We start from the raw sequence: 9959 nt of genomic DNA on the forward strand, positions 1-9959 counted from the left end.
CAAACAACCCCCAGAGCTCCAAGCTCCCAGTACGGGCAGAGTCAGAAATGCTGCTAGTGACTGTCTTAGCTAACTGAGCTAACAAGCTAATGGCAGCAGTTAGAGATTACTCTGCTAAAATAGTGCCCCATTTGCCTGAAGTATGAATTTGAAAGGGGGCCAATTCTTAAAAATAGCAATTTTTTTAAATGGGAATATTTTTTCTTTTGTTTTTTACTATGACAGTAAACTGAGTATCTTCAGGTTTGTGGACAAGACAGTTGAGAACATCATCTTGGGCTTTATTTTAAAAACTACCTGTGGTTGAATGGACAATGATTTTTCAATCCAATAGAGTTGATTGTAGATACTAACTTAACTGTTTACATTGACGCTAAACAAAGTGATACGATAAGATGAGCTTTTACATGCCAGGACTGGCATTTTTCGACATTAGCAGAGTGGTTCCACCTACTATAAGGCGTTGTGCCTGACAGAAATATAACAGAAGAAGAAGAAGAAGGTTTTTTCAAAATATATTGAGAAAATTCAGTTCATCATTGGCTCTGCTACACAATTTCTTGTTTGGTGGATTTTGACTTTGTTCATCCTTTTCAAACCCTTACTAACGTTGTTTTGACCATCAAAGCGTTCAACAATCCTCAAATCTTTTAAGATTTCCAATAGTTGTTTCGGCCATAGTCCACTTTTGTTTTGCTACTGCCATGTTACTGTCCCTACCAGAAGCAATGTCCTCTAATGTGAACATGCACAGAAAGAATTTATCTAATAAAACCAGAGAGAAATGATCAGATTGAGCCTTTACATGGTTTAAGCCACTAATATTTAACTATTGAACAGATTATAAAAGGATTATATTACAACCATCCAAATCTGATTAAACATTAATTTGCATTAGACCGAATCAGGTCAGAGTCTGCTGATTGAGGTGGTTTTTCTTTTGATTGGGCTATAATTCTGATTAAAAGTGGAATGTTAGGATCCATGTAAACACAACTACTCACCTGACATTTTACAACACATTGGCTATTTTGAGACAATAATGTGAAATTGGCAGTAAAAATAATCATTAGTTGCAGTTTTATGTAGCAGCAAGTACACCAGCTATAGTGATGTCACCTGCTGATGCATAGTCAGTGTCTGAATGCTATTAAAATGATGGTGTGAAACTTTAATCCATAAACTTTAGAGACATAGTCAATATCAAAAAATAAAACTATGATATTGCATTGCTCCTCATAAGCCTGTGTGGGTGTATGACAATAGAAACATCAAACCATTACTAAGATTACACTAAGCTTTCACACATGACTTTAATTAGGATTTCAAGCTGTGTGATTAATGGCAAATGATGGTGTCTCATATACCCTTGGGGGCTTGAACGCAGCACACTAAATAATTAAATGCAATAAATGTGTTTTGGGCAGTCATCGTTGCTATTATGTACACTCGCCCTGTATGATGGCTGGAATTGGGGACATGGGGCCAGAAGCTGTTTATTGCTTTCATATGGAGCCAACATGTGTTTTACATTTACCAGGAGAGTTTCTTTTTTTTTTTCACTGTAATATGTACACTCGGGGTGCTCTCACTATTGAGACATCATCATAGTCCCTCTATTTATCATTTGTTAGTAAAACTAATACTGAAACTTAAAAATAAAAAAGAAAGTTTGTCTTGAATTAGCAGCACTTTATCATTTCTCCTTCATGTGCTGCTACAATTTAAATGGATTACACAGTTTTCTTTTATAATGAATTGGTGCAGATCAGATTTTGATACACGCAAAGTGAAATCTAAACTGTAACAGACGTGTCGCATTACAGTCCTGGCTTACCTGCACGGGGATGGCTGTGGTTTGTTTATAATTCATCAAGCGCGTTCATTTGGCTGCCTTTGATGAGCAGATTGCAGTTTGACTATTATTTCAGTGTAAACAAACACCAAAATACTCCAAACATTCATTCCTCATGAATTTGGACTGTTATTCCCTGTTTTTTTTTTTTGTTTTTTTTAATGTCTTGATCTGTCTTATAATGCACACCAGGTATGACACGCTGGCATGGAGCACTTGCAGTGTCTGACATCCATGGGAAGTTTTCTTCTGCGCTGAAAGGCAAAGTGCATCACTGAAAACCCATCAATGTCCCTGATGGGACCACATCTTGCCTTTGCGCACATGTGTGTGCGTTCACACACACCACAACCAAACCATCACAGGACTCGTCTTCTCCATGATTACCCCTTTTGTTTAGGCCCAGATGGAGAAAAGCTCGGTTGACATGAAGCAGGCATTGTTTTTATTCTGAAGCAGAGCGGAGGGGAGAGAAATGAGTGAAATTGCTATATCCTGTCTCGAGGAGTTAACTAATGCCTTTACCCCAACTTGTGGGGGGGTCTTTAATGCTGAAAGGGATTATAATTTATGGTCACTGTGCGACAAATATGTTGAGTCAGATGTAGATCCATTAAAATTGAGGACGCCACCATTAGATATCGTTCCCTCATCGGGAGGTAACTTCTTTTCAAACTACCCATAACATTAAACGTCATAGGTAGTTGCCTTTCTGTTTCTCCCTCCCAATATGTCTGCTCTGTTGACTTCAGCAGCATGGTTTATAAAGTCGCCCAAAAAGACACACCTCACATTTTGGAATTTTTTTCGCTCACGATTTAGTTTTCACAACGGCAGGTGAGCCCCATGTGGAGGAAGTGCGTGTAAATCATGTAGCCTATCAAAATCAGCGGGGCGCTGAATGACAACAGCGCTGAATGACAACGGGGCGCTGAATGACAACAGCAGGTGCATTCAAAAGTTTGTACGTAACAACAGCGTACAGTAAGTAGGTTTACATTCAATAGAAGAGGGTTCATCACAGTTGCTTTTAAAGGAGGGAAGTAATCCCAGAGAACGTCTTCCCTGCAGAGCATGTGCGCTTGCCCATAGATGGGAGGGGTAGGGCGAGGGATGGTCGTCCACTATTTAACTGATTGCAGATGGCGTTGTTCTCTCAGACGGATTAAAAAAATCTTTGAACCCAGACAGCTCTACAGTGACATGGACATACATCTTGATCATTCTACATTCTCCAGGCTTTAGGCTCAACTATGCCATCCAAACTGTTGTGGTGGACCCACACGGACCCCTCTCAGTGCAAAACCACATACTGTTTATTACCACACACTCTTACACCATGTTATACCAAACTATTTTCACGCTGATTCCAAACCAGACTGTGACATTCCTACCATGGAGCTGAATCTGGGATCAAGGGACACTCAGGCCCAACAGTCTGTGATCGTGTGTGACAGGTTTCAAGACTCAGTACTCGAGCCTCTCTTTTTCATAATTGTTGATTTTCTTGGCTAGTGTGTCATGAAGCAGTCCAAGAGTCTCTAAGAATGAGCTCAATTGTAGCAACAGCCAGTGGGAGTTTAGCTCAAGGGGGGAGTGCACGAGAACAATTTGTAAAAAGAAATCACTTTTCATAACTTCCACTCACACAGACATAAGTGCGTAGTGGAGATTCCAAAGTACATTATGTAATTATCAGCAAAATATGTGACAGGGCACCTAATATATTATATTTACTGTTTGGTTAGACACGCAGTATTAACTGGAATAGGGTTCAGTTAGCCTTTCAGACTTCAGCGTCTTTCATTGTGTGATTATTTTTCTTTCTAATAAAAAAAAATAGGATTTATGTATATATATTTCCTCTCACAGTTTACAAAATGTTTTGCATTATACGGTTTTAAAAAAATTGTTCTAAGTCCAACTTGATGAAGTATAAAACCCGAGTAATGTAGCTCCGAAACACACACGCAAACACACACACGTACACAGCCACATAAAATACCTCAACCCTGCCACAACCCTGTTATAGGCCTATACCACAGCACTCTCGACCCACCAAAAGAAAAATCCCACTCACTCCTTCTGCCACCTTACCTCATGTTCAGCACATTCAGTTCTTACTTTACACACTCTCACCACACATGTGACACACCAACCTCAGCCACAAGCCCTCGTATTACCAATGGCCTAACCAGAAAAACTGTATCTGCAGCTATGATTCTTACAACTACATGTGTTGTAAAAAACAGCCAAACTAAAACCTACAGAACACTCAGAGAACACATATTTCCACCACGGCTGCACAAGCCTAGTCTTATAATATAAGGTATAACATTCCGTTGTAATTTTATGTCTTATGTCATTATAATAAGCCAACAGCAACTTCTCCGTAACAAGGCCATCACATAATGTTTCTACAGAAGTATCCGCTGCCGTACCGCCACACTACAGAACAGCATTATTCCTCAGTAAGTGAGTCTCCTCGATTCTTTCCCAGCACTTTGCCATAGTTTTAATTTTCGGAAATGGACCCGATGGCAGGCATAGAGAGTTTCCATATAGAAATAGCCATTCTTCTCACTGATGGTCTCGTTTGCTTTTATACATGGGTCATTAAGAGGTATCAGTATTTATCTTAGACTGTTTCATAACCAGTCTTGTCATAATGTTAAATGTGAAGAATGTATAGCCTTTAGAAAGAATGTTTTTTGAAACCACAAGGTACACTGGTGGTCGTGTTGTTTGCGTCTTGATTCATGTGGTACGTGATAGAGAACAGAGACAGTACTGCAAATATAGTGACCTTGTGCAAGCTTTCCATGATTACGTTGAAAATTTTGGTTCGCAGTGATGTCTAAATGCATTTAATCCTTCCGACAAACACCTGCATGTCAAGTTTAGAGGTCTGTGCAATTAAAAATTCCATCAGGCAGAGTGATGTTTTGATTTGAATCCGTTTGATGACACTTTCTCCCTGAAAATCCACTTGAATGAATAGCAGATGGCAAAGGTATTCTCCGTCATAACAGCTTCTAGTGCCTCAAAATCTTCACCCGGTGGTGAAACATTCAACCAAATCCTTTTTTAAATGCGAAAAATATCATCCAAAAGGGGAAAAAAAATCTGGTTGGCAGTCATATTGTCTTTTAATGAAACCATTATGACAGAATTTTACATTTCGAATGAGCTGTCTCTCTAATCATAATAAAAAAATATATTTTTAAAACATTTTCTTTCTTTTTGTTTTGTACAGTAAAAATAACTTCCCCTTTTGCTCATTTTATTGATTCTTTTATTCATTCCAGCTAATTTAATTATAACAAAACATAACCAGGAAAGGGAATGGTTAATGTGGTTTCACTATATACAGACACCCAGTAAATTAGTCTTTATTTGATCCCATGTCAGGCCCTAATGCCTTGCATGTTGACTCTGCTGTCAGGCAGCCAGTGATCAAGGACTAATGGAGGCTTTCTGCTGCCATAGCTGCTTCCAGCGACCCTGGGTCTAAGCCTGAATCAAGCCAGTGGACTTAAAGGAGAGAAAGCCAACAAAAACAACAAATATATTTTAATTTAGACTGTAGGCTTATTCCTCTGGAGAGTACTGGAGGAGGGGGTTAGGGAAAGTTGTGGGAGTAAAGGTGAGGAAAGGAAAGGAGAAGAGAGGTAAAGCAGAGCAGAGGAGAGAAAGGAGGAACAAAATGAATGAAGTGAGTCTGGAATGAGATGAGAAAAAACTGCGAGGGAGAAGAGACTAATTTTGGAGTTTTGGCTCTGCTCTGGCTCAGGCTCTGGAAAATGTTTCATAGGTCTATCAAGGCCTTGACTAATATATTAGTACAAAATAACATGTTTACATTCTTGTTTTTATCTCCAAATGCATTACAAGAAACCCACTCTCCTGCAGTGACTCACATTTTAGGGCTTGTGTCAGAGAGACTTTTTCCCGAATATTTCTCTCTCCTGCTGACATGCTTTAGCTTTAGCCTTTTTTCCCCCTTCTTTTTATTTCTGTCTTTTCCTCCCTCTCCTGACTCTCCTCTCTCTTCCCGAATCGATAAACAGAGGCCTCACCTCAGTGCAGGCCAAGGCAAATGTTTGAGCCACCTGTTGCAGGAAACTTGAAGCCCTCAGGAGATGTGAAGATGGAGCTGAGGCCGAGGCCATGCTCTAGGTACAGGTTGCCTCTAAACCTGAACAGAACGGGCAGCACAGAGTAGTGTGTTGACTACTGTGTTTGTGAGTGTGTGTGTGTGTGTGTGTGTGTGTGTGTGAGTGAGTGTGTGTGTGTGTAGATTTACAAATGAGATGGATGGAATGATCCTTATTTCTATATTTAAACTTCAAGGTGTTGAAGTCTGCTGACACCTCACTAAATAGCAAAATAAGACCAGAACGCAAAAAGGAAAAAGAAAAAAAAAAAAGATTTTAATTTGTTATCATGCCACTGCGTCTCCAAATAACAATAATAATGTTGACATGATGATCTGTGGAGTATTTGACAAGGAAGAGCAAAGGAAATGATACACTGACTATATAATACATGACTCTAGTAAAAGTTTCTTACCATCAACCAGAAGTTTACTTTCATCCGACATGTTTCAGTGTCATATGATGTCAACTTAACAACTTGGCAACTTGTTCTGACTTGAGAGCATTCACTTGAATTTTCCTTCGGATGAACATTTTTCCAGTAATTCCCACAGCACTTGACGCACAATAAAAAACTGGGTAAGGTGGTAAGAAAAAACATTATTCAGTAAACAGTAAACATTATTCAACTAAGTATACTTGATTTTTAGTGAATCAGTTAAATATTTTTATTTTTTAGAGCTTTAGAGCAGGTAAAGATGTCTGTACTGTTACTCTATAAACTCCTGTAACAGGTAGGTAAAGCAACTTAGTCTTGGAAGCTAACAGAAATTGTATAAAAAGCTGCTTAGGATCAATAGTTAAATTCCCAGTAACTGTACTGTTTCAGTGCACTGGTGTCATTTTAGATATAGGGTTAGATATAACCTGCCTTCCATCCTGTCTTCACCAGTTATTTGCTAACTTGATCTGTTCCGTGCAGATCATTCATTCAGTTCATCGGAATGAGCTTTTTGCTTGAAATGGTTACTTGCTTCTGTGTAGAGCAGGGTTTGTTGGAACGGTGAGACTTTTTGAGTTAACCTTTGAACGTAAACCCAAAACAATGAGATATGTGAGGCTTAACAGCTCTTTGGCGCTTTTAGAGCTTTGTGATAATTCCCTGTGGGTTTGTCAGCATAAGCAACCGACTTCACTTAACACCTTGTTAATATACAAAATATTGATTAAATCAGCTTTCATTCAAAGGGTATCGGCATGGATATCGAAGACAAAAACGTTTTGATAAGGAGTACAGAATGGTCAAATAAAGACCTTAAGTTAAATGAGCTGAACATGCGAGGAAGAGGAGGAGGAGGAGGACCCCTGGTTCACCTTCTGGGTTCCAGGAACTCCCTTGGTCTGCTTCCAATGATTGCCCCCGAGCCCCTTTGCCCCCCCAACCCTGTTAACCTCTGCAAATACCCCTTTAACACTGCCCCCCCCCCCCCCCCCCCCCAAATTTTCTGGCAACTCCTTTAGTCGCCCCCATCACCCGTTCTTCCTCTCAACCACTCACCCCCTCCTTTCACCCTTTGGCATCCCGTCCAAACTGCTGCCCTCTCAGCAAACATTTCCCCTCCTCCCTTTCTTTCTCGCGCTCCCTCCGCCCGACTGCTGTAAATGCCCCCAGGACTGTGGTTCTTTCAGTTCACCTCTCCTCCAAACCCACACGTCTTTCTCCGATTCAGGGCTCGCAAACTCTCTCTCTCTCTCGTTCTCTCTATCCCCTCCTCTGTCTCTCTGGCTCTCTCTCCCGCTCTCCCCGGGAAGTAAAATATTCACAGCTGCTGCTGCGGTCAGGTCGCACGGCCACAAGACTCTCTGAGCAAACAGAGGAGCTGTGAACGTGTGAAGCCGATGGTGTACGTTTCATTTGAGGTCCAACACAGGTCCGATAGATCCTGATGTAGTCAAAACAGAAACCGCATACTGAGCCTCGCCACATGCCTCAACAAACCAAACACTAACCAAACATACCCAAGCACAACACAAAAAAATGACATTGGCAAACAGTTTTTCGAAACATGTTATGCACACTGGAGAAACGGGAGAAATGATGCGTGGCTCGGTGCCGCTGAGCAGACTAACTCAGATGTCACTGGGGTTGATAATCAGCGTGGAACATCTGTCTTGGATAAATGCCCCGCTTTTAAAGTCTGGCCTTGTTATGTATTACGGGTAAAGGCAAGAGCACATTAAGTCATGTTAAAGTTGCAATAAAAATACATCAAGCTATTCCAAGAGGTCTACAAATAATATATATGCAGAGTTGATACAGAGTTCTCTGAATGAACAAGTGGACAAATTTGCCTCGGATTATCTGAGTTTGAGTCCAGATTTCTATGCTAATAAGGACTTTCACGTATGAAAGGGCACCACCAAATAATAAAGACATCTTGGTTTAGGAATGCCAGCCCTTGAACTTTATGAGGGAGAGAGGGGGGGAGGAGGAGGGGGAGGGGGATCAGTGTCTTGAACACATTTCAAAGTAATTGTACTTGATATGTCGTTTACAGAACACCCACGTAATCATATAAACAAAGGACTAGATGCCCTGGGAGGATGAAAGGAAATTTGAATCTCCCCCTGATGCATCATACTTACTCACGTTTTGACATGAGTGTTCGGCACCGTGGATCCCTACGCACAAAAAAAAGAGGATCTAGGACCTCTTTGTAATAAACACAGCGGGATGGACCGACTCCGGTGGATTCAATCATACTTGGAAATTAACTTACACACAGAGAGAAACAGATGGCAAGACAGTTAAAGGTGATGGATGCAATGAACAAATTACAACTTGCAGCCCTAGGGCAGAGGAAGTGTGTCCGTGTGTGTATACGTGTGGGATGACCTTGCTCTGGGTCTGATCCCACTAATGCTGGATTTTGTCCGAACCTTACCAAGACATGTCAAAAGCTTTGAAAAACACTGGGAAAAAAATGAGCCTGCGAGTGAAGCGCAGGGCCCGGATGGCAACAACATGAGCAGAGGAGTTTAAGTAAAAGAGAGGGAAAGCGAGGGAAGAATAAAGAAAACATGACATCATAGTTAATTAGAATCAGGTGATAAACAAGGGAGTGATATTTATGTTATACCATATGCCCTGCTCCATGTGTCTTTCTGTCTCGGGGGGCACAGCAACAGGTTTCAGACAAGTAAGGTCAAGGAGGAGGCTTTCCCCAGCTGCTAGACCACACTGAGGCACACACCTCTTTACCCAGCCGCCCCAGTGTGTGTGTGTGTGTGTCTGTGTGTGCGAGCGCGTGCTTGCATGTCGGCCATTTCTAAAGCCTGTTTTGTCTTTGTTGTTATCACATAAAAAACAGTGTTTATCCTCCAGGAAGCCATGTTTGCCATGTGTACTTGTAACGTTTTTGCAGCGAGAAATGAAAACCCCTGAGTTCATCAACCAGGTTGTCAGCTGGACTTCATTTAAATAATCCCTTACAGATTCCTGATCCATGTCTTGGTTGAAAAAAATAATAATACTCAACTGACTTGCTCATGGTTAATTTTAGACCCAGATTACTTAGATAAATATGTTTGTGATGCTTTTGATTTTGAGCAAAATGTTGGAATATTTGAGCTTTAGAAGTGATTCTTGACCTTGAAAATAGTTGTCGAACAGAGTTATCTTAGCTATTCATCACTGAATAGAGAAAGCTCCATCAATGTGAACCTAGCAAAGTCCATTCCCTGATGAAGACCACGAGATGTAGGTGAATACTTTGGATCCCTCCCGATAAACTTTCATCATCCCCGGACACGAAACATTTTTTTAGTCGAGAACCGAATTAACTTGTACCAAAACCAAAATGTAATTTTTTTTACTTTATCATTGTTAGTGGTAGTAGTAGTAGTAGTAGTAGTAGTACTTTAAAACTGTACGCAGCTGAGGTAAATTGACCATAAAATGATTGTGTTGTCACTGTTCAATGTTGCATGTTTCTCTGAACACTGAA

General features: G+C 40.6%; 1 long non-coding RNA gene across 2 annotated transcripts in view; it reads left to right on the top strand.

Moving 5' to 3' along the window:
- LOC115592872 (uncharacterized) overlaps positions 1-9959 on the top strand; it is a 117912-nt gene that overhangs the window by 39833 nt on the left and 68120 nt on the right. The gene's annotated exons all lie outside the window — the stretch shown is intronic.

Source organism: Sparus aurata, chromosome 12 (genome assembly GCF_900880675.1).
Source record: "Sparus aurata chromosome 12, fSpaAur1.1, whole genome shotgun sequence".
NCBI classification, from domain to species: Eukaryota; Metazoa; Chordata; class Actinopteri; order Spariformes; family Sparidae; genus Sparus; species Sparus aurata.